This window comes from Brachyistius frenatus, unplaced genomic scaffold (genome assembly GCF_029030835.1).
Source record: "Brachyistius frenatus isolate BFR_SWC_R1_liver_20210118 unplaced genomic scaffold, ASM2903083v1 Contig_83, whole genome shotgun sequence".
In the NCBI taxonomy this organism is placed as follows: Eukaryota; Metazoa; Chordata; class Actinopteri; family Embiotocidae; genus Brachyistius; species Brachyistius frenatus.
The window spans coordinates 1,610,350-1,636,868 of NW_027210682.1; the positions used below are offsets into that span (position 1 = coordinate 1,610,350).

Genomic DNA, 26,519 nt, shown 5'->3' on the forward strand with positions numbered 1-26,519 from the left:
TGTGAAGAGTCTGGGACCCTCAAGGAGAAATGGATCGTGTTCAGCTTATGTGCTTCAACAACACAGCATCCGGACATCCGGACAATCCTCGTCCTGTCTGACTTCTCAGAACTTTGCCTCTGTGTCCTGTTCAGGAACTTCTAAATACCTGTAAGGATGGTTCCCATTACCGATGCCTTTGTATGCATCTTTAATTATTCAGTTTTGTTGATTTTAAGATTAGGTCTATTTTCCAGAGCCACGATACAGGCGCTATCTAAGGTATGAATGAAGGGTGTTGCACTAAAGTTAATGGACAACATATGAAATCATATTTATGTTCATATCAGAAGAAAGTTTCACACACTTAAAATAAGGAGAAAAATAGGGCCGTAGGAATAAATCTGTTACGATGTCTAGTAGCTGGGACAGAGTAAAAAACATTTCAAAACATGCACAAATAAATCTGCAAAGGTTTCAAGACATTGTTTGATATTTTGGAAAACATATTTATTTGCTTTCTTCCTGTAAATTAGGTGAGAAGATTGATGCCACTTTCTGTATGCTAAACATACAGATAGCACCAACTAAAGACTGTAAATAAAGGTGGAGGTAGCTTCTGGGTGTGAAAAATGAGGCCAATGCAAAAGGGCCTTACACCGCAATTCCACCGACAGGCGCTAGAGGTTGGCTCTAAAAAGCCTCCATAGGTTCCATAGACTCCCATTCAACTTCTCTCATGAAATACAAAGCAAACACAGTTTTTCCACAAGTCAGTTTGGTGTCATTCACTAAAGTCACTCCTTCTAATCAGTGTTCTTGTGGTCCATCTGAAAACAATCCGGTCATTAATTAGATATTAGGCCTCAAAAAGTGGTATGTTTGTGGGCGTGTCTGATTGATTGACAGGCCTGTGGTGCAGTCAGGTTTCTGCAATAGGTGGGCGAGCGTAGTGCCCTGGGAGAACGAGTCAGAGCCACCACTTGCTCCTCCCCAGCTCATCTCCAAAATTGCAAGATACCGAACTCAAGGCTTCACGACGGCATTTCACAAAGCAATGGAGGACGTCACTGTTGATTGCAACTTTGTGCCAACAGGTTAGCTTAGCTTAGTACAACTGGAAACATGAGAATCTAAGTTAAAAAAAGGCTCAATTATTAACAAGTTATAATTGATATTTTTTATCTGTGCACAAACAAATATAAAAATGGCAGATCTTTTTTTTTCTTGTCAGTCTTTATGCTAAGCTAAGCTAATCAGCTGTCTGTAGCTGCATAATGAGTGAAAAGACAATAACATCAATCTTCTTGTCTAACAAGAGTAAATAAGCAAATTTCCCATGCTATTCTTTTATGTTGGAAATGTCAGTGAATTTCAGTTATCTTTTCCACATGAACGCAGTCACACAGTATGATAATTCCTCCATTTCTACAGCTCAGCAGCTGTATAAACAATATTGAAAAATGACTCCAACACTCCACCTCTACACTCTAAACATGATGATTTTTCTGTCCTGTGTCAGTATTTTGCTCCCTGTTGATGGAGAAAAGATTCATATTTCAGGAAAAAAGCGATGCAGTGACTCTTAGATAAGCTCGTCTTTGTTTCAAACTGAAAATTGTTTGCCTTGGAGAAATTGAATCATATCGAGCCTAGGGTTACAAGGTTAAAATAGAAAAATAAAACTGTATATTTCAACATGCTTCCTCATCCTGCCTACCTAGGGAGGGAAACAGTATCCTGAAAATGTGCAGTGGTCCTCATTGGGATTAAGGTCCCTGAAGGTCATTAGCAAGGATGCACAAGAGCGTATTGTTTCAGGGCTGTTTGAACTGCTTGTTATAGGCGCTCCAGCTAAAAAGCAGTGCTTCTCTTCTTTAAAAAAAAAAAAAAACAGTAAATAGGTTGATGGGAGTGAGCAGATGGAGAAAATGACACGAGGATACATGTGACACCTAATCATTCTGCTTCCCCTGAATGCAACAGTGCGACACACAGGTTAATTACTGGTGTTAATAATTCATATCCCCCCACATGAAATTGAACCCTACTCATGGCTAATTTACAGGTTCTAATAACAGTAACAAAAGTGTGCATGGACTCTTCCTGCATCTGCAAGGATCCTTCATATTGTATGAGGCAAAAAGAAACAAGACCAAGAGTTTACACACTACAGGCATGCTAGAGGCTGTGTGTTCTTAAAAACACAGCTGATATATAGCAAGTATTCTGTTCCCTTGTTCACCAGCTTTATGTCTTAAGATTATATAACGTCTGTGAAAAATGGACGTAGTCTCCTGATCAGAAACGTGAAGCCAATAGAGATGTGCAGTGCCGATAAGGGTCCCTACAAACTAGCTCTGAAAAAAAGCTCAGGTTCTAACAGACTGCCATTCAAAAAGCATCAACATCTCTCATGAAGTACAAAGTCAATAATTTTTTTCCATAAGTTATTTTGGTGTCATTTGCTAAATTCCCTCTTCTGATCAGTGTTGTGGCGGTCCATCTGAAAATAGTTCCTTCATTTCAAAAGAGTGGTCTGGTGGCATGCAAGGTTTGATTGACATGCCTGGAGTGCAGTCAGGTTTCCAGTGAAGGTGGACGGGCATTGTGTCCTGAAGTTCTCAGTCAGATCCACCTCTTGCTCATCCAAGTATGGCCACTTATGGCTCCAAAAAACCAAGATGGCGGCGGTCAAAATGCCAAATTTGAGGATTCAAAATGACAGTTCACAAACCTATGGGTGATGTCACAGTGGATTACCACTTGATTAAAATCTTAACATTTCCTAATTTGCATTAACAAGTACAACTGAGGTGGGTATTTATTCATAAATCCAACTGAAGTTTTGAGCTCGTAATGCCAATAATTGGGGATCACCAAAGTGGTAAAGATGCATCCTTAAGGAAAACAGGTCTGCACCAAATTTTATGGCAATCCATTCAACATTTCACTAGAAATACAGTGGACTGAGAGGTAAAGAACATTTTATTTTATCAGCTGTAAAAAACTAGTCACAAGCCAAATATTTGCCGAGATATTTCAGTGTGGCCCAAAGTGCACGTCAGACTGACCATCACAACAGCAACATTATTAATGTGGCTAAAATCCCCCGTTCCATATGTCTGCAGTGATTTTAATTATAGGTTCACATACTGTATATTAGTTCTCCTAGGAGCCAACACAGGTGGATTTCATCCTCAATTAGAAGCTAATTGTTAAAACTCAAGCGTGAAACTGACAGACAGAGGAAGAGGAAATGCTACAGACAAGAGGTGCACAGAGAGGTCTTTTTGCCAAATCATGGATATTATTCAAGTGGAGTGGACATGAACTCACTGACTGACCATTAATTCACATTCATATTAAATGAGCCAGCAAATATTTAATCAGAGCGGATTTAGGGGAGGAAACGTCAAAGTTAATCTTCGGTGAGCAGGCGGACATCCAGCTCTGCTTGTACTGCGGACAAACGGCTCCACAAGTCAGTCCATAAATATTCTTCATATCTGTCCTGGGACTCATGACCAGGGAGAGGGTTGAGCAAGACAGAGCTGCGGTCAATTCTGCAACACCTCTCAAGCTCTAAAACGGATAACTGTCAGCCAGCATGGACAACTGGTGGTTGCAACCAAGGAGCCACTTTAACGTAAGAAAAACAATGACTGAAATGACACCAGCAGAACAATGCTTCTAGCAGTATGATGATGTCATATTTATCTGGTTTGAATCTTCCATGCAATAGACAAACTAATAATATAAAGCAGGTAAAACTTTATGCAACAAGTAAAAAGACAACAAACATCTGAAGAGTTCAGATATTTTGATAGAGGTAGATAAAAAAAACCAACTGAGTTTTGTTGGTTCTGCAGATGCAATCAATTTCCATTCCCTCGTCTCTCGATTGCCAAAAAGTGTTCTCTTCACTCAAACATGGGTGAGGCCTCTTAACTGCTCGACCTCTATATCCCCAGTGCAAATCACACTAGCTGAACTAAATTAGCTGTGATATCATCCCATAGTTTACAGTTTAGTTTTCTTGTTGTGTTTTTTCCACAGCTGACAGAAAAATACAGGGAAATAACTGTATAGTGAAAAGTCAATGAGGTCATGTAAAAACAAACACTGATAGTGATTAACAATGGGCTGCTAGAGGGAAGAAACTCACATTGTTGTGATAGAAACAGTCCGTATCAACAGTGGCAGGAAGAAGAGCTTATCAGCAGCTCCGGTGCCAGCATTAGTGGGGGCGGAAACCATTTGAGATTTCTCTTATTGTCCTTTTTTTCAACCCCACTGTTTGCACAACTTAAAGTCCCATCCTGTAAAACTGTTGTACTGTAGGATGTGTTCGGTTCTCCGGTGGCAGAAGGGTTAACAGCGTTAGCCGCAGCAGCCCTGACCCTCCCCTCACCCTGGGGCCTGTCTTTCCGCTCTCCTGGTGTTTTTGGCCTGCCAGTGCGCATTAGCTACGTTTGTCAAATCAAATCAAACTAAAGATCACATTCCTCCCCCGGTGATAACACTGAGCATGCTTGCGTTTATACAGATTGCTCCACGTCATCCTAAGCCTGTTAAGTTGTCTGATGCCTGATTACAGGTCCAAGAGAAAACTCAAGAGCAGCACAAAGCAGGGAGGTTGTTTAGATTTATCAATAATATATAAAAAAATAACGCAATAAACTGTAGTGTGATGTCAATAGAGTTTCAGGGGTACCAATAAAAGTTTTTCAGAACATCTGCAGTGTAGGAAAAGATGTAAAAGTGACAAAGCTCAAACAGATGCCAAAGTTTTGTTGCATGCTCTGCCGAACAGACTCAAGCGGCTCGCTCAGCGCAGAAGGCAACTCTTGGGAGTGTATGACCCCTGAAAACTGGAGTGTGAACATGGCTGCTTCCAATAACAACAGGATCACACTGCCGAAGCTCAGTGTTTGGCAAAAGCTATATTGGTGCGTGCGATAGTTTTGGCTTCACATTTTCCTGTCAGCCATTTTAATTAAACCTTTGTTTGAACTCACCGTGTGCCCACATTAGTGATTGGCTTAGAGCCCAAAACACTTAATTCATGGGGGCCACTCAAAAGGAAGCTCATCTGCAAAGATGCTTGTAAGAATATCTGTACAGTGACAAATCAAATGAAGCTAAGTAATCAGTTTTAAAACTCCTGACCATTTTTGTGCTGCAAATTGCTCCTCATTATACATTAACCCAAACAAACAAGACTATGAATGTTTAACTCTAGACAACATAAATCTCTGCCTGCTGACACCTTTAAGTGCCACTCCACATACCCTGTGATAAAGTTTCTAAATATAGTGTTACACGATGGGTGTCACCTTTTAACAAATACTCTTTATCAGTAGCTAGAACCTCTGTCTGTCAGGATATTGTGAAAATGTGGAACAGACATATGATAAAAGTAAACAAGTGTGTGTATGATGGCAGACAAGCTGCACTGGTGGGAAAAGAGGATATCCAGTGCCTCCACTCTACATCATTTACCTCTCGTTAATGACCTGCTCCGAGTTAAGGATGCAACATGTTAATGAAAACGCCTCACATAATTTTTTCTTAAATTGTGGTTGTATTTTTATAAAATTGCTCAAGCTTGAAACCAAACTTGTGACTGAAACTTTGTATAGTGTTATGCAGTTTGTATAATGTTTACAATTTCTCAACTAAAATGTAGTTTGACTGCACAACAACAACCAAATTAGCCGCTGTATTCAGAGACCCTATTTTCCAAGCATCACTGTGGATCCTGACAATTTGGGTCTGAAAAGGAAAAATCAGCCTCCTTCCAAACAAAGCGCACATATTCTTATATAAGGAACGGCCATGCTTTATTAAATGCCACTATCTCGAGATTATGAGCTAATTATTCCATTCTCTTGATATAATGAGATTATCAACCCATTCTCATGAGAAAACGTTGTTTCCTGTTATTACTTCAAATGATCATCAGAGATCCGAAGTGCCAGGTCAGCATGGCGTCCTGACAACAGAAGCTACTGATACAAGCTGAAAATGTCAGCTCAAGGCGTAATTAAGAGTAATTATTGATTAGCGCATCAGACTGTACGCCAACCAAGGTGTCGCAGATTTTCCATTGTGTATTTCGGTTTGAGATAACATTCAGATCAGTCCTCGTCATTTAAGAGGAAGACCTGCATTACAGCTGTCCCATATTTTGGTGATGTCATAATTTATGTTACCAATCTAAAATAATTAATACATTTTTCATCTTTTCAGTGGATGTAAGTGTGGCCCATTTACATTTGAGTACACATGATATTAGCCGGGACATAAAGGAAAAAGTGAAATCTGCATTTTGTTTTCTCATCACAAGATTAATTGACCTGTTCTCAATAGAAAATAAGCAAAATAACAACATATATTAACTTGTGATCTTAAAATAAGGGCATTAAATTAATACTTTATTATAGCCACATAATAATTGTAAAATACGAACCTGTAAAGCCAACACACAACCTGGCTTCCAAGGCTGCAGAAAACTCTCAACCGATACACCACTATGAATTAGATTATTTACTGTGTAATTATCAGCATCATGGATGTACCAGAATTTGTGTCCGTTGCTACACTGCAACAATGTGATAAAGTTAATTTCAGGAGTAAAGTCTGCACCTGACCTGCCAATAAGATGTTGATGATTTAATTTGCCAAAAAGTTTGAGTCAGCAGTCATTGTACAGTGACTACACAGTACAAAGGCAGCCCACCTTTTCTCTGAACAGGTAGATTCTACCTGAAATAAATGATTATGCATCATAACCTTCTGTTTTAAGGTTGTGTGGGTTTGCATTTCTTGTGTTTATTGTGCAACAACAGGCACTTGATGGATACACAGTCTGCTGCGTTCATGAAACGATTGCTGCACTTAGCCCTGTTGGTTACGTCCTCCCCAAGCCTAGTGGTAATTACAAATACCACTGCATTTGGCATTGGAGAGGTTGAACAGATGAATGACAGAAAGAGTTTTTAAGCACACCCCATGAAGCTTAAAAATTAAGCCCATGATGGCAGGGAAAAAGCTCATTGTAATCCTCATAATACTCAATGGTCCATTAAGCTCAGTGTGACCTTATACTCTGAAAGAGAAGCGGTAAATTAAAGGGTCTAAAAATAATGTAATCCTCTTCTTTGACTGGTGCACAGTAGCGTTGAGCTGTGAGTGACTGATGATCATGAACATTTCCACCAGTATATGGTGATAAGCAACTGACTGAAAATGGAAGTGGCAGCATAATAGGTCCATTGTGATCGTGAACACAAAGCAGCAAAGTTCAATTAAGGCCTCAGCAAAAAAACTAAAACTGGACAAATCAACTGATTAGCACTAATTACTCTGTAAATCTGAACGAATGAAGAAAAGAATGAAATGGAAAGGAAAGCTGTTTGACTATTTTTGAGAGATAATTTTAAAAAAAAATTTTTTTTTTATGCCAACTAAAAGACAGCTCTGGCTCTAATGATGTGTCAGAAAGCTCCAAACAAAGACAAATATCCCAGATTCCTGCTGAGTGAGTTTCTGACCCACCCTCAGTAGCTGCCGCACCCACATCCCAGTTGGCCACATAGATGGACATTTGAGAAACAATCACTTTGAATGGTCCTCTCTAATGGCTTCATAAAAGAAGTAATTATTCTGCAGCGGGAAGGCACTGTCAATGGGAGATCAAATGATGTGTTCCACTATCCAACCTTAACAAAGCTCTTCATTCAGGGCCTTACAGGGTATCTGCAGGTTTTTTTGGGTTTTTTTCAAAGAGGAAAAGGGCTTTTTTTTTTCCCTCCTTCTCGTCTCACACCTTCAATAAGCACAGACCATCTCACTGCTTTAATTAAAAGAGAATTCTCCCAGCTCAGTTCTGCTGCAAATCTCAGTCCTCTCTGCTTGAATAGACTTAAGAGGGGATTGCAGAGAGTTTCAGCAAATGTTTAGCTGGTGAAGAGGAGGAGCAGGGGGAGTGTTTGGAGGGAAGGGGTGTGTATGGAAATTTCAACAATTTTTAACAGCCAACAGTTAATCTAAAAGCAAAACGCAGGCAAACACATTTTAACAGCACGCAGCTGAGAAATACAGTTATTTATTAACTGAGAAAGAGGCACTTTGTTTTTCCATGTTGGACAGTCAGATTTTAAAGTGTTCTCAGCAGCACTGAAGAGGGAACATTGGCCAGTTGTATTTGGAAACAATTACTATTAAAGACTTAATATTCATGTGACTCTGTTCGCGATTGTGAGTTTAACCTGTTCTGCAAAATCAACAAGCCAAATACATAACTTTAATCTCCGATGTGTTACAATCCTACATTTTTAGGAAGTTTGTCTGATTTGTTTTGCTAATCATGGTTTGAGGGCAAATGTAATTGCTGCCTGCAATATGTTACAAAGTCCTCCATTATAGTACCATTAGTCATAGGGGGCTGGTGAGAGTGATGCTTATTACATTTCAGAGGAAACTGGAGTTAGCAGCTTCAGTCCCATGTGTTTGCCTGCAATTAGTGATAGCACATCCGGGAAGGAACACTCCCCGTTGTGCAGCTGGTGGGGACCAAAACAGAGCTAAAGGTAGACTGAATACTGAACTTTCATTTATCAAATGGACAGAAAAACAACTGCAAATGAATGCTAATGTTGCTACATGTCTGCTGAGCATGCAAATCAGCAGTTGCAGTTGTGTCAGGAGTTGTGTTTACATCTTGTTGCCCCCAAGTGGCCACAGGAATAATTAAGACAGATTTAACATGCACTATTAAAGTGGTATCCATGTTTTCATTCCAAGTTTAAGACAGAAGAGATTCAGTATATTTCCCAAAATGTTGAACTATTTCTTTAAATCCTAATGCAAAATTATTTGTAACTAGTTTTTGGCCAGCAACAAAATGACTAATATAGGTCAAAAGTTTAACAGCAATTCCTGCTAAAAAAAAACAAAAACAAAAAAAAACCCGCCAAAAGCAGGCATCTTTATTTTGCACTGATTAGAGTAGTAGCCTCTCATGATCATGCAGCCACAGTCCTGTTGGGGGAACTTATTCTCAGAGGAAGATGTTGACACAACTGTCCTTGTGTATTGCACTGCTTCTTCTGGACCTCTGGGCAGAGTGCTTGGCTGTGCAACGAGAGGGGAGACAGTCCCTGTAGGACACACATTCATGCTCCTGTGTGTCAACAAGCACTCACTCTGCTGAAGTGTCCTTAAGCAAGAAGCTGAACCTTCCAGCACAATTGTTCTGCAGCTCTTCACCGTCATCTCCCATAACGAGAGAAAAGTGAAAAGAACATTTTGTGTTTAATAAATCCAATGAATCACAGATCAGACAGGAATTATTTCTAAAGGCCATGAGCATTGATGTGTGCGTCAGAAGCACTGGGTTGCGTTTTCAGTTATAGGTATTGACAAAATCTCACTTCTCTTTTGCTAAAGTCCTCTCTGTTTCCTGTGAGAAACCACAGTATGTGTCAGAGATGCAGCTGAATCAGTTTTTAGCTTGAAATATCAAGGTGCTTGATTATCATTATGGTTTTAAACTCACTGTCAAACAACTTGTCATTTAAGATTCTGGCCAGTATATACCACAGAGAGCTAGATAATTATGCAACATTCAAAGCTGGGAAAAAGAGGATTGAAGAGGTTACTAAAGAAGTTGCCTGGAGTAAAAGAGCTATCATGTCCACAGCACCGTATGCTGAGATCACTTCAATACAAGATCCTGAAACTACAAGCTGATGTCTCAGTTTAGGGCTCAGCTAACAATAGGTATTCAGTCAAGAAGTTGGTATTTTACACTTGATCCTGTGTCTGTATGTCTTTCTGCATGCACAATTATCGTTTAAAACCATATTCATAAGGACAAACACGTTGTGAGGACATTCAGGCTGGTTCTCACAACTTTAAAGTGCAATACTTATTTTATGATGCATTATACATTATGTGAATGAGTGTCCTCACTGAGACACTATCGAAGGACAAGTGTGTGTGTGTGTATGTGTGTGTGAAAAAAGACTTATTCTCTGGGTCTTCAGAGAAAATGAAAAGTACAGAGTCATTCTAGTTGTCTAATGACTTAAGACATCTACCATGTGGCTGCAATATCCGTCTTTCAATATTGGTAAAAGTACATTTGACAGAAACGTGACTTTAATTTAAAAGAGCTCAGAACACATTACATTAAAACCTTTCAGTTGGTTAATGTTAAAATAACTGTACCTACTTTATATTCTGTTGTGGTTCAATCGATAGAAACCCTTCATATTCATATTTGTTCATTACATATTTTGTGTATAAATTCTGAGCCTGCAGTTACTAATAGCTGCCAGGTAAAGCAGTAAAGTAAAAAGTCATATATATTTCCATTTGAATTGTCCAGAAGTGGAAGCGAATAAGGACAAAATGGAAATACTCAGAGACTTACATGTCCCTCAAAGCCCTCACTGACTACACTGTAGCCATCAGGAATCCAACGGATTAAGGGATATCATACCCAAGAAACTGTAAGAAAACTGGTAATTTTGGATTCATTTCTGATTTAAGTCCAGGAATGTCCACCTGGAGTCTCTGAGCATTTTCACATTTGCAGTGGATTTTTTTTTTTTTTTTTTTTTTGGTTTAGCATTGCTTGGAGATTATTATGAAACCACAGAGTTTAATAACAAACATTTTAAACTAAGTTTTTCACAGTTGACAGTTGACAGTTTTATGAGGAGAAATCAACCACAAAAACACCGTTTTCATTTTTCAGTGTTTCCACATCCTCAGTAGAGCAGACTATAAAGCAGCTGAAACATGTTTGGAGTCATAACACAAATCTTTTTTTTTCCTGCACTGAAAAATGTAGCTGTAGCTATTAGTATGCAGTCTATATTGCTTTCACCACCCACACATACAACCTACAGAAGAATCTCAAGTATTTGACACCAAATTTGCTCCAAACATCTTCACAGGCCGATGCTGTCTGACTTTATTTTCCTTCAAGAGAGAGCGAATGAAAGGATAGCATGAGAACAGTCAGCTTGTCTGTCACTGAGCGCTGTACACAAGCTATTTAGCTGTTTTTGATGAGCTGTTCAGTGTGCACAGTCACGCAGGGCAGCGAGATGGGTGCAATGGTCTGGATGCATTCATTTGACGAACATGAAGTGTGTACATATAGCAGGGTGCTCTGTAAGCATGCTATGCAAAATGTGTAGTGAACCACGGGCCTCATTAGCATCACGCAAATCAGCCTGTAAAGGTCGAGCAGCACCAGAGGCCTGCTGTCAACATATCCTGTCCAATTAAATATGAACATCGTTAGAGGCCTTGTTGCTCATATGTTCTATTTTTACTCAAATGTTGTTGTTGTTGTTGTTGTTGTTGTTGATAAGTTGTTGATGTCATTCTATCCTCACTGTCCAATCAGCTCTATATGAAATAGCAATACCATGACTGAGCATGCTTAAATCTGAACTGCTCTACCGGGAACTTGCAATGGATTTCTGTTCAGAAGTTGGATCAATGCAGTAAATTCACATGTATTTTAAGTCTGGATAAAAGTTAGATACATTGAAGGTATGTATGCCAAAACTAAATTTTGAAGTTCAGAGTATTAAAGTCTTCAAATTATGTTATATCGATTGACTCCCTTTGCCTGCTTTGTTTTTCTGTTGGAGTAAGTTTACAATAGAGATACCTGTATATTTATTATTGTACTTTAGGTAATGACTCTTTAAGAGTTTCTATAACTTGCCATCATTTCCTTCTTTGACATACGTTTTTTGCAATACATTACACAGCAGTATGTTGAACAAAGTTTTGCGCAGGGACTCAAAGACTGCAGTCAATACGTTCATTACATTCTACTGTAATATACTGTTTTCAATAAGGTGGCATCCAGTGTTAAAATCATCAGTTACCACATAAATGAAAATATAAAGAAAATTGAGAAAGACACACTTCTGATGGAAAACATTATATGTATATGTGTAGACAGGAAAGCCCTGTATTATGCAATTAAATATGCATGTGTGTGCAGAAGTACCCATAAATGGGCAAAGTATCTGGGGATTCGGGCTCTGTGACAGCTGCCTAATTTGGGCTCACAGCAAGGAGCACAGCTCAGTGCTGCAGCCTCTCCTAAAATGAATAAAATATAACGAGCACATACAGTAGCGCTTCACTGTTGCTCTGATGCAACGTGGAACAACATCTCTGAAGCACAGGAATAAAGAGGAGGGTTTTGTGTGTTTACGACTGTGCGTGTGAGAAATACAAACAGAAATCTCTGAAATAACAGCGAGTCGTTCAATTATTTTCTGAAAAGAACACTTGAAAACATGTGGTCTCATTTATTTAAATGGTCAGTGTACCCAAGACACACAAATATTCTAACATCCCTCCTCTCACCATGCAGATAAGTTTGGTTTTATGTGCTCAGGGTTTCAGTTTCTGCCTCTGGAACTTAAACGGACTCCGTCTTCAGTAGACTTCCAAATAAAACCCTTCGCAGTGAGATCTGTGGATTTTCTTGATTTACTGGGGCTCTCTGCATGGAGCGACATGTTGGCGCTATATTTTAATGCTGTGAACACCGTAAACAAGAATACCACACACCTCCCTTGAATTAGGTGGAAGCAGAAATTTTACGCCTTAAATACACATATCATTCTGTAAACCAGACAAGCTGTCCATTGAGGATTAATTTATGCATTCTTTAAGGTTCAGAGTAAACAAAAGGAGATTAGCCCCTGGAGGAGCCCCTTTAGTTAATTCAGGAGAGTGCTGAACATTTGAACAGTGATTCCAACCAGGGTACTTCTGGTAACTTCTGCCATTAACATTATAAATGTGGAAATATTATAGAGACAATATTTATTTAAAAAAAAGATATTATGATTTGATACTGGTGTTTGGGTAGAAAACAAACACATAAATGATAAAGAATTACAAACTGTTATGGTATTGATCGTTACTATATTTATTGTCACAATAAGCAGAAACTCACCAGGCTGGCAGCACAGCTCACAATTCGCACCAACCAGAGACAATATTAACAACACATGCTGAAAGGTTAAAGTTCTGGATAATTGGATGAAATGTCACAGTATGAACAGAGACCTTCCAGAAAAAAGCTTAATCATCAACAATTTTAGGATGTTTTACGTGGATTCACAGCCTCTCTGCGTTTCCTGAAATATTATCGAACAATTGCATGAAGCCATCTCCTGAAGAAGGTGGGAACCACTACAGTCAAGAACCTAACACTGCACCACCGAGCTCAGTCTAACAGTGTCAGCCAGACCGTGTTTAAGTTGCCGGGTGACTGAGGTGCCGGGGAGTGCGAGCTTGAGCTGAGTCATCCTGCCCCGAAGCAACCTGGGAACGACATCTGCACCGTCACCAAGAGAGCGGAGGTGATGAGGTTTGACATGACGATGGACTTGCGGCTGACCAAGCATGGTTCATTTGCTGCACGTGATAGTTCCCGACATCACAACCAACCTGAACAGTTTCACTGACAGATGGAGAACATTAGCGCCGAGGAGGAGCTCATGTGTGTGCTCCACTTACTGCCAGATTCAGAAAAGTAGCTGATAAGGGGATAGACTTAGGCACTCATCCTGCTTGCTGCTGGAAATTAATGGAACAACATGTAAGGCTGAGTGTAAGAATAATAAGCCCTTGCTTTAGGTGTGTATAAATAGGATGGCTTACAGTTTCAGATGAAATCCCAGTAGATGCAATTACTGAGCACAAAACTATCATGAGGATGTGCTACTATTTACCCTGTAATGACATATTCCCAACAGGAAATATGCAAAAGCAGTTTATCCATTTAAAAGCTTAAGGATCCTCTTCTTCTAGCGGTAGGTTGGAAGTTTGGGGAGAAACAGTGTGATGCACATCTTGATTGGGCCAAATAGTTCATTTCACATCAACCTGACAAATTTCTCTGGAAAGTGTGACAGCCCAATTAAGGCCCAGCATGCTGAAAGGAGATCTGAAGCCACTGCTGACACTGATTGTACAGGCAGACAGACCCAGAGGGGGCTCCACTCCTTGAGATGCTTTTTTTTCACACTAGGGCTCTGGCTGCTGTATTGCAGCATTGTTAGGACAGGGCTTTATCAAAATGTCACGACATCCTCTTTAAAGCAAAATCCTGTTTAATTCTTCACAGTGCAATCTGGATATGGATGGATGTGTTTTCACAGATTGTCTGACACTGCTTGAAGTGATGTTCTCGAAGCTGAGAAAACACCACAGGGATGCTCACTAATATGGATGTAATATCTACTTTATCGACCTAATAGTGCTTAAAAATGAATCCTTGTATGTTTGCTGTCATTAAATTATGCTTTCCAGTCAAAGTCCTTACAGCATTAGAAACAAATTATCTCCTGCTATCTTTAATCCCACATGGTTCAGTTTTTGTTCACTACTTTAGAGTATAAATAATATTTAATGAGAGAACTCATTTAGGAGTCGAAATAGACTTTAAGGTTAAGGTTAGGAACATTATCCAAGGATAAACACTTCTCAGACTAACACACAGGCAGGCTCTCAATTTGTCCTCAAGCTCCGCAAAAGTGGAGTTTGCGAACAACATTTCTCTATTTAAAGGCTTTGCCGTTGCCAGGTTGGACCTCTGTTGGTGCAGCAGGTATAGAAAACAGAGCCCAGCAGTTTAACACCAACAAAGGCCTTTTTGTGAAGCACGGATCAAGTTGAAGAAAGAACAAGGGGGTCTGCTACTCGAGGTGAGCAATTACAGTGGTGATGTGCTAATCTCGCAGACTGGCACCATCTCAAGGTGAGCCATGGACCACAGAAAATGTGCCTCTTATATCCACTCTTTCTTCCCCTATCTCCCGCTCCTCATCTTTTTTCATTTTCCCAATTGCTTTCACACTCCACCCACTCTCCTCCGTCTCTCTCACACACATCCGTGCCTCCCCTGGGAGGTAAGGGTTAGATATTCAGACAGTTGTGAGTCTGTCTAATGGTGCGGAGGGCAAACAGAGTGTTTGAATCAGACTGAGACAGAGTCAGGACCCTGACTGACCTCTGTTCAATGGCAAATGTCATGATAGTCCTAGTTTGGTGACAGTCTGAAAAGAGAGGGGTTTTCTAAATTCAGTGAGCGCATTGCTACATTGTAATTTAAATAACTTAAAATATTACATTGCAGATGTTCAATAACAGTGAACTGAGAAAAATATGGACTGAATTAATCTGAATAAAACAATAGCTAAGGTCTTATATAAGCAAAAATATTCAAGTGAGGGGGATTGCTCTCACAAAGCAAAGCAAACTGGCAGCATCTGGATGGACAAATTTGAAACAGGTAAATAGTATAATAGTTCAAAAACTCAGTTGAAATTTTTCCTTTGCACGGCAACTTCAGTCATGTGCATTAAAAAATAAAATGCAGGTCATGTTATGTCAAACCAAAAAAGGTTTGCATGACTGAAAAAAAGGTTGAGAAACACTGGAAGATATATAGATTGCATCAGATATTTTGTTGCACCACATCAATGCCCCGAACGTAGATCTAAAAATGATACTCTAATGACTGGCAGTGGTTTAAATCTCCACATCTCCTATGGCCTCGCACTTGCATGCCTGGATGGTGTGAGATGGACGACATGCAAGCACACAACCTTGCGCTCTGACTCTGACAAACACATACAAACACGCCTCATTTTAGCCTTGGTTGGATTAAACATGTCCTCAGCAGGGTGTCAGTCTCTGTCTGAGAGAAAAGCCTGAACAGCAGGTCGGAGTTCAAAAATATAATTGGCTTTGAGATTATATCCAGCCATTGCCGTTTGCGTGTGAGCAGTCTGAGATGTTTTCTTTACATACTGCATATCAGAATGGAAAACGAGGACAACAAGAAAACTATAATATATACAGTAGATGGACTTAAATATAAAGCTGTCTCGTCTGTTTTTTCACAATTATTGGCTTTCTTTTTCTGTTTGTTTGTCTTCACTTTAGTCTGAGCCTGACTCAAATTAAATGCCTATCTAGATTTAATATCTTTCGACAAAATCCCTAGACTTTACTCAAAGATTAGGTTTTTGGGTTTCCCAGCTTTGACTGATGTCTGCCCTCCCGTATTTCCTTACCACCTGTCCAAGCAGTCATTATCTGGATACGTCTAACGGAACAGTGCTGCTGTTGTAAACAATCCTACTATAAACTGAAAATCTGGCTGGGATGTGCATATAGCCAGGCTGACCCCACTCCTTGGATCTGTGCAACCATACCACAGTTTTAAAGATACTCCCCTTTCTAAAATGATCTTTTCTTTCAAGGAAAAGGAAAAGAAGTTATTGTAAAACCTAATAGATGAAGGAATAGCCTTTGTGTTTGGAATTCACATCAATAAAAATAGAGTTTGATGGCACTGTGTGTGAAACTCTGCTTCCCAGCATCAGAAACTAAGCAGTCAGAAACCTTTAGCACGTTTTCAGCAAAGACAGCAGAGTATTTAATGCTAAGCTATTTTTGTAGGCACTCTAATGAGGATCTTGACATCCATTCTTGATTGTGATATATCAGGAACGAGTGCACCATCCAGCCTACACACAGCTCGCACTGCACCACTGTCATTTTGCTGCAATGGCTAGCGTGAGCATGCAAACTGTAATTCCTGTCAGTTCCTCTGGCGATCTTCAAAGCTTGCGGCCATTGGATATGATCCACGGCACGTCCCTGAGAGGTTGCCAAGAGGATGAAGAAATAAGCTCCGGAGGAATTCAAAGCATTCTCACTCTGCTGCCGGCCACAAAGGACTTCATATCTGAGCCACTTTCAGGTTCTCCACTGCAGCCACAGCTATGTGAAAATCTTGTCAACATCAAATTTACAAAAACATGTTTTCTTTCATGATTTGAGCTTTCCAGTACAGTTGCTGAAGGTTCCACTTGATTGCCAGAGGGTTCCTGGCGATACAAAATGCTGTGACTTTGACCCTGATTATTCATTCCATCAGCAGCAGCAGTGGAAACAGCATCCTCTATTTCACCAGTGTACCAATATGCATTTCAGCTGTTGGCATATTTCCCTGATGTCTCTCCACTTCTGCCTCTGGGAGGGTTGACCTCACGGGAAAGCACAGCCGCTGTTAGCAACAATAAAATCTGTTTGATTTAGATTTTTTTAAATGAGCGTTAAAAGATTTCTGCCCTGCACACCTGAAACCACATTACTATGTGTCAGAAACTATAGTGGCTTAAACTAGGATGAAGTGAAAGGAGGGGTTTAGTTTGAATTTACAGTGATGTTCATGGTATTGATCTAATCAGCCTGGTCCCGATTCAGGAGCTATGAACTGAGTGCCCTGGTCCGATTTTCATAACAAGAGGTCTGTCATGCTCTATGCTTTTTATTTACTGCTATTACAAGTGCTGAAATAGCAGTAGCTTGAGCAATTAGTGCCATTCATCAATTGATTTTAACAGCATTGTGATCAATCTTAACAACCGCTATGTTCTTCTTCGTCTACTTCAACACTCCACAATGAGCAGTCAGTTCAATACAGTGATCTACAGTACACCAAGGTCATCAGAAACAAGGAGGGTAAGTGGAGCCTGCCCAATTAACATAATTTCAATAAAATCATTAGAAGTTACTTAATGTGCTTGTACAGCTGAGAGTCAATAATGTGACAATTAAGATACATATTGAGTTCTTGTATTAAGTTTCTTCCCATGAAATCTCAGGAAATTGCAAAATGTTCACTGTGGTAATGTCTAAATGTTTTTCCTCATCTAAACCGTCCAAAACTCAAAAGATATTCAATTTATGATAATACAAAGCAGACACAAACAAAAATCCTAACATTGAAAAAGCTGGCATTGGAGAATATCAGATGTTTTTGCTTAAAAATGACTGAAACTGAAATAGAAATACCAAAACACAAAGACAAACACATTGTCAGACAAAGAAACTATTGTTCCAAAACGTGAAAAAATAAATAGGCTAACAAAACCAAGTAAGGGAAGTTCTGTGTATTGCCAGAGCTACATAAACAAATATCCAGAAAATATTTGCAGGACAGCACTAATGAAATTCCAGACTCTTCACACTGGGGAAATTGATGAGGTTGTTCAGTCTGTTGGCCACCAACCATGCACTTGGTTAGAGACTAATGCATTTTTACTGGCCATTTAGTGTACAATGTACAATGTCAAGTAGCTGAGAAACATGAACATGACACAAAAGCAAAGTTATTACAGAAAATATTAAGATACATGTCCCAATTGGATTTGCCAACTAAAGGACAAATAGTTGAAACAATATTTTGATAATACTGTCTGGAATAGAACCAAAAAGGTCACATTAGGTGCTGGTTCACACAGGTATTTTTTTTTTATCATTTGAGGCTCAGTCTAATCAAAACAGGCTGTAAATAGTCTTTCCAACAAATGACAGTTTCTTCTTTCATTTCCATATGCCAGTGATCTTTTAAAATAGTTGGCTAAATAAATTAAATAAATCCTAGAAAACTTGGGTTTGGAGGTTTTGGTCTAATTCACTAATAGACCAAAAGTGCTCATGTTGGTGCAGCTCCACTGTGAGACCATCAGGACTTCTGCAACACCAACACACATTTAACCCACCACTGTTCAGTTTTACAGGACTTATTCAGAGCTGCTACAGTGCCGATCTTCATGTTATTTTGATCAAATAGGAGGAGTTTTCATCTTACCTCAAAACGAGTCGGAATAAGGCTTCAGCAGATGGTTTGATGTTGAAGTTCACAGGACTCAACTCAGCAGTGGACGGTCATCTCTCTCGCTCAGACATGATGTTTCATCTCCACGTTAACTCAGCCAAATATGAACAGCACCATCCTCTCTGAAAAGCTGTTATTGCTACGCTTTCTTCGGCAAATAACTAACATTAGTTTGTCAATACCATTAGCAATTACAGTCGCTGTCCAATAACCTGCTGTAACCTACGGTGCCGCAGATAAATCGCTACACGCTTCTGGCTTTCAGTCGTAGACGGAAGGAGTCATGGTAATGGCCTTGCAGGCTCTCAGTCTACACGAGCCCCGCTGACAAAGTCCCCTCCGCGTTTCAATTGTTCCAGTCATCTGCTCAGGTCAGAACGTGGATGTGACACGCGATGGGTCGACTTGTCTTCCTTGTCGTCTGTCCGATGAGAAGGAAGACTGTTTGACGCTGCGGAGAGGCAGCGCCGCACCGTGCGCTCTGCGCTCCCACACGGACCAACAGCACTGCCTACTGTACTTAAAGAGACACAGCAGAGCACACAGAGGCGCAGTGGTCTCAGGTGAAGTTTGGCGTGGTGACACGGAAAGGCCGATTTAAATGTGATTCCGTGCGAAGAATTCATTCAGAATCAGATGTGTAATATCCTAGATATTTCCGGTTCAGGTATACCGCTCTTATTGTGATGATGTCAGCGAGGTGCGCCATAGTGCGAAACATGGTAACAATAAAGATGGACGCCCTCACCGCGCCCTGTGAGACCAACCTGTATCATTCAGTTTACTTAGACAACTAACTGTCAGTTAAACCGCAGACTATTACAAGATGCAGTGGGGTTTTTTTGCATGCAGGCAAATTGACTGGGTTGTTTGCTGCCATGCAGTATAGATCAATTTAAAATAAAAATCATCACAAAATGTCTGCAAACTATGCAGAAAGATTTGATATGAAAAGGAAAGTTGCTGCAATATGAAACATTCATTCTCAGTTCAGAGCAGCTCTGTTGGAACATGGTGATCACAGAAACTGGAAGAAAATCTATCTATCTATCTATCTATCTATCTATCTATCTATCTATCTATCTATCTATCTATCTATCTATCTATCTATCTATCTATCTATCTATCTATCTATCTTGGACAAAAACTCATTCTGTGTCTCACATTGGTATACTACACCACTGTCAAGTTTTGATTAATTTTATTTTAATTTTTTTGCCTGATTTGCACTTTGATTTTAATCTTTTCTGCATTGCCCTTCTCAAACCCCTCCCCAGATGTTCATCTATGTGTGTTTGTGTGTGCGCGTGTATGTCCTATGCTGCATGCAGGATTTCTACTCAGATCTGGGTGATCATCCATTCTGTTTAACCGCAAATCTCTTCGTGTGTAAACTGTGCTCTTCAATCAGTTTTATCGTTCTCTCCCTGACAGGCACTGCTGTTAAATCAATGGCTTAGAGCAATTGCATTACACAGATCTTTAGGGGCATGTATACAAATAGGCATCCACATGAAAGCAGAGGGCACACACGGTATAACTCAGATATTCTATGGTATAAAGGGAGTTTAAAGTCTCAAATCCACCTGCCTAGAATGTTTCTGAAATATAGGAAGGTGTCTCACTAAAAGATTATGTGTGAAGTGTGGAGTTATCTCAGTTGGGAGGTTAGCCAAAACCTGTGTAGTCCCTTCCAGCTCTAACACCTGCTATCGATGTAAGCCACGCAGTTATTATAAGTTTAATGCTGGTCTGTCCTTAAGGGATTCTGTGCTGACACTACAGAGATGACTCTGCATATTTCAGCAGCATCAATTTATGGGTTGGTTGTTGTCTGAGCCATCGCCCATAGCGCTGTCACCAACAATTACTCTCCTCTACATGGTGACTCAGCGCCGGACTTCAACTTAGAAGGGCACTCTTCAGATCACCAGTGTGCAGCAGTGATATTACTCATGCTGAATCAGGCCGACAGGATGGGACAGTGGCCAAACAACTTCAAAACTCTCAGGCAAAAGGACTCTTGTTTTGATAAACTGTACTGCAGGATGCTGCAGAGAGATGCAAAACGGCACTTTTATTGGTATGTGTTTTTCAAGGATCTACACACATGCCATGGAGGTCAGAAGTGGAGGGATAAATCATGTGCTGCAAGAGATTAAACTCCAGGCCAGCCAACACATCTCAGACAAACACTCATACATTTAATGCATCACAAGCCAGCATTGTGTTACTTGGCCTGTGTGTGACCACCACTGGTTTATCTCACCCTCAGATGCAGAAAACAGAAGTAAATAGACAATAATGGGCTTATTGTGTAAAATCTCTGCTCTCACATGGAGATACGTTGAAGGCGGACTGAAAGCGTAGAAAGAATTTTCAGATTGTGACCATCCTCTGATGGTCCTGGCTCGTGTCACCATCTGACAAATGGGGGTTGTTAGCCCAGATAGCACAGACTCCATTTCAGCCACTGAAATTATTATTTTTTGATCCCTCCATGTCTCACTGAAATATTTATTCACCCAAAACAACACATGTATCAACTAGTCTTTGAAAGCTAATATTATGTGTGTCCACATATTACCTCTTTGTATTCAAAGGGAAGCTTTCTCCAAGAGATCAATATAGGTTTGTGTGCTGTAAACAGAACCTCATGAGAAATTTACTGGAGCTACAGTATGGGAAGAGCTTAAATATTGTGAGTTTTTATGAGAAATCGGTGCGCCACTCATTTTAGCAATGTGACGTGGGTAAAAAGAAAGAGGTTCAGCCTCTTACATGCTGCTTAAAGAATGGAAGATATTCCCTTTAGGTTAGTTGTCAACATCATATGCGAGAAAAAGGAGACCTTATACTGACGTCATAAGTCAACAGGTGCCTCACTGTCACTGAATACCATTTAGTTTCAGGTTACTTAATGGAAACTCTCATAAAGAAAACCCAAAGCCTCCAGCTTTCAGAAGCACTATTATCCCAGTGCCATTGTGGCTGTTTTTACGTCATGTTTTGAGGTGCTAAGACTCTATTCATTCTATTAGTTGTCACAAGAGATCAGAAACAGCTAAAGTGCACTTGGGAATGTGAGTATCACCTCCAGCACCATCAGGAACAATGAAATGTCAACACCGTAACTCTAGCTCATTATCCTGCGAGCCATTGACATGAGTAATACTGTAAATGTAAACATACTTCTGTGGAGTTGTTTAAATATCACTGAGGTCGTGAGTATAAGTTAGTTGTTTTCCACTTCTGAAGCGTGTTCTCTGATTACAACTAGATGTGAGATAGGCATCATCTCTTCACAGTTACAATAGACTTTTCTTGAGCAATCGATAATTCATTTTGACTATGAAATGTCATAAATCATTGGAAAAAACAAGTACAAAGTACATTATTATTTATTCAGACTAATATTTTTAAAACCTGCATGATAAGATTGGTTCAATCAAGATTTCCTTTTATGATGAACTACGAAATAGGATCAGTGAGTGTGAGTAAAGCGGGATAATTTTTCGTACATCTAGGTGTGATACACATGTCCATAATATGGCTTTCGCACCTCCTAGGGCCCTAATTAGACTGCACAGAGGGTAAAGAAAGGAAGCGGGAACACTAAAGTCTGGGGCTGGTATTCTTACAGTGGTGCAGGTGATCTCGTATTAATTAATGGAATAATAAACTCTAAAGTGTTCACAGGCACACTGAATGCAAACTTAAAGAAATCAGCCAAAATAATTATTCAAGTTAACCGAAGTGTTTTTTTTAATCAGAATAATGATTCGAAGCACCAGCTGCTGGTTGAAAGAATATTTTGCCCAGGAGAAAACGAAAGTCTTTGAATGGCCCTTACAGCTGAGTGTTTTTGCTGAACATTATGATATCACAGTGAAGTTGACCGTTGACCTTTTGGATATAAAATATGTTTCTCTTCATTATTTTATTTTATTATCCTATTTGTGTGAAATCTTCTCACAATTAACATGAATTCTTAAGTAATGACCACAGACATGTTTTGTGACCAAGTGAACATTTGTACCAAGTTTGAAGAAATTCCCTAAAGGAGTTCTTAAGAAATCATGTTTACCAGAACAGGACTGACGGACGTGCAAAACAAAAACATAATGCCTTCAATAATGGCTCCAGCAGTCAGTCCAGTGCTGAGGCATGAAAAATGTCAGCTTGTTGGTTCTCTAGGGTAAACTGAAAGCTTTTCTGGGTGAAACATGTCAGAAACATCCACCACAGCTGATACAGAAAATGGTTGATTTCATGCCAAGGTGCTGTGAAGCAGTTCTGCAAGCCACAGGATGGAAATCTAGACTTTTAAGTGTTGCTTAAGTTGCCACTGTAAATGCTAGTATTAGCATGTGCACGATGAAAAACCTAACATGCGGATGTTTAACAGGAAATGTTTACCAGGTTGAGACATTTAGATCAAAGTTGATGCCAATGTTTCCATTTTCAGTCAAGTGAATGAATCAGTTAATTTGATCATTTTTACACGACTGTACATATGCCTCACAAATACATATGTGTATGTAAAAATTCTGCCAGATAAAAAGACTGCACAAAAGATTCCCCTGTTCAGGTACAACATACAGGTGCTGTTTAGTTAGATGATGAATGCAAAATATACATTCTGAAGTATTTAATGTTGCTTTTTTAGTCCAAAGTAATCATCCAGCTAACACTTTGTAATCCTGTATCAATTCAGTTGGAGCTAACTGTTGCCCCAAGCACAATTGATTTAGTTTTCTTTTTCATACTTTCCACTGGAATACTGCTGATTGTGCTTGTATATCAATCAACTGATAATCACGTGTCATGTTTATTGATCTGTGGGGTGATTTATTATCTGCCTGGTGGCCACTCACCCATGGAGCTGATCAGTGATCAAGGATGAGATCAACAGTGAAATCTCCACAGTATAACGTTTTAAAAAAAAAAACAGACATTGATCCACTAGGCTTGGGTTTTTCCACGCTGTGGTAATCGTTTCTCATTGATGAAAAACCATGTAGTTCCTTTTTGGAATATTTCCCATTGATCTGCCACAGAAATAACACAATCAATATGTGTAGCTGCATTCTGTTTGACCTTTAAACCAACAAACATTTGCTTCCCACTTCGCAAGCAGCTTTTTGGAAACAGTTGCAATTATATAAGCAAGTTTTACTGCTTCATGTTGTGAGTAATTCTTTTGTGTGTTTTCTAAATGTTACATAAATATTTTGTTTTTTTGCTCTCAGGAATGTTTGTCTTGCAAGTATTGGAAGGCATGTTATAGTGAGTTATGATGTTAATGATGGTAAGAAACACCATGATGATTATATCCATTTCGAAGTGTGTGCAATTTTTGTCATAATTAGCGTATACATTCCTGAGTTTTGGCCACAAATGTGCTTTGTGAGGTCATGTGACCTTTGACCTGTGGCCAACCATATCTAATCAGTTCATCTTTAGGTTCAAGTGAACATTTTTGCCAAGTCTAAAGAAATTTCCTCAAGGTATTCCTTAGATATAACATTCACAATAATAGGACAGACATGAGGTCACAATGACCTTGGATCCCCAAAATTTTTTCATCTTTGGGAATGAGGGTATATTTGACCCAAATCAGGGGAAATTCTCTCAGAAGGTTTTTCAGATATCTTGTTTGTGAGAATGGAACGGATGGAAAACAGAAAAACATAATATGCCCCAGTTGTCAACAGAATGGAGGCATAAAAATCAATACGTTTTTCTTTCTCTTCCTTCTGACAATGAGGAGGAGTACAGATGCAGTTCATCTCAACTTTTACCTTGGTGTTGCCCCTTCAAGGATTAAGACACAAAGTGCAGAATCATAAAATACTGCTTCAACTCCGAAATTGTTTTCCTGACGACCATGAAATAAGATTACAAACCAGTTCTACCAGTCAGACACTGGATGAGTGATGGCGACGTTGCTGCTGCTGTTGCTGCTAACAACTGTTGTCTTGTGAATGTTACCTTCTAATAATATCAGTTATAATATAAGCTCTGGTTTGTGCAATTCATCTGAAGAGATGTGTCAGAGTTTTCACACCTACAAATCTTCCTGCCGCCTTCATATAACACTATATGGCCCCACACACATTTACACCTTGATACAGTTATAGTAGCTAAGTATTGGTCATGTACACAAGTGAAATTAGTAGCTGTTTGCATGCTAATTATATCCATCAAACTCAATAGCGAGAGATCCAGATAGGAAGACCACTAGGGGTTTGAGGGGCTGCACAGAATATTTTGTCAATTAATGGCTACAAATGACTCTTAATATTAACTGATATATTGGTACATGAAATAACCCAATTAGGTGCATCCCCTTTTATGGTAACAATTACTGTACAGACAAAATACAAGATGAACATAGTAAAACAGTTTGGGGCAGTAAAACAATTCCATGCAGACATGAGGTGCTTATATATTTATCCAAGGTGAAAACATTGAAACAGTATCCAGACAGCATCTTCTTGCGGACCATAGAAAATATCAAATGGGCCATATTCGGCTCAAAGACCGCCCAGCCCAGTTCTATCGCGCTGATATTGACAATCTGTAAAAACTTTACTGCTGTGTCAGACTGGACATCAAGTGTCAGTTATAGAAAGCAACATTAATATATTTTCTGACAACACTGTGGAGTAAAGTGTTCCTGGAGCCCATTAACGTAAACAAAATCCTGATGTTTGTTGTATTAACAGTTTATCTGAATCCATCTAATTGTGTGTATGTTCTGTTCAGAGGACTGTGCACTGCCATTTCTGTGAAAGAAGTCTGTTTTCAACACCAGCCTTCAATTAACATACACTGCACTGTGAAACCTGATTAGGGCTCCTTCAGACAGCACATGGCAGCAGCATGACATTATATGCTGTAGAATTACAAATGGTGATGACATGTCCTGAGGTACAGTTAATATAGTGGACGAGGGGGCTAAAAAGAAGCAGGTTCTGGCTGATCTGCTTCTCATAAAGGCCGAGAGGCAGGAGCAGGTGGAGCAAGATTTACTGAGGTAGCAGTCCTCATCTATTAAACCCAGAGATGGCTGGTAGCATTAATAATTCAGCATTCTTTCTGAAAGCTACCAAAAACTAGATCCTGCATTATTTAAAAGGCACACAGAAATTATTAGAAATATGAATTAATGATGAGATTATCTTAAGCATCAACTTAAATCCCTGGCACTAGCAGTCCAGCAATCAAAGCACAAATCAGCTTTTACCGCAGATTTTACACCTACAAAAAAATGCCGTGCTTGGAAGACTTTGGCTGTGAAATCAACCACACACTGTAATTGCTATTCAGGAGGCATCTCAATGTCGTAGCTGCAGCTCTGGTTTGTATTACTGAAGACCTACATCTTTCAGTCACCATAAAAAAATAATGATTCTTTCACTGAGTTTTATTTGATCCTTTTGACTCTGTCTCATCTCATTAGATATATCTGACACAGTTTGGAATGTTTTGGCCACTGGTCTTATTTCCTTTCTTCTGCTATCAGTGTCACACACGGTGCTTCAGTTTATACCCATTCACACTCCTCCGAAAAATATATCCTCATGTTGTGTGTGTGAATTACAAGTGTGTTTTCTTCTTCAATTTGTCAGTGCTGTGAAACCTCTTATCTGGCAAAAAGCATCTGAATTCTGTACAGATGTGCTTGTTTCATTAAAGGCTCTAATTCCACATTTCTCTGTTGGAGGAAGGGTATGCAGATGTGAAGAAGAACAACAAGCAAACCATCTAAGCTACT

General features: G+C 39.5%; 2 protein-coding genes across 2 annotated transcripts in view; both read right to left on the bottom strand.

Moving 5' to 3' along the window:
• wscd2 (WSC domain containing 2) overlaps positions 1-19,231 on the bottom strand; it is a 36,102-nt gene extending 16,871 nt beyond the window's left edge. Inside the window, exon 1 of the mRNA XM_069709452.1 lies at positions 18,710-19,231. The gene's annotated coding sequence lies outside the window, so the exon portion shown is untranslated. The remainder of the gene's footprint in view (positions 1-18,709) is intronic.
• LOC138627232 (sodium- and chloride-dependent GABA transporter ine) overlaps positions 1-26,519 on the bottom strand; it is a 50,984-nt gene that overhangs the window by 1,285 nt on the left and 23,180 nt on the right. The window lies entirely within an intron of this gene.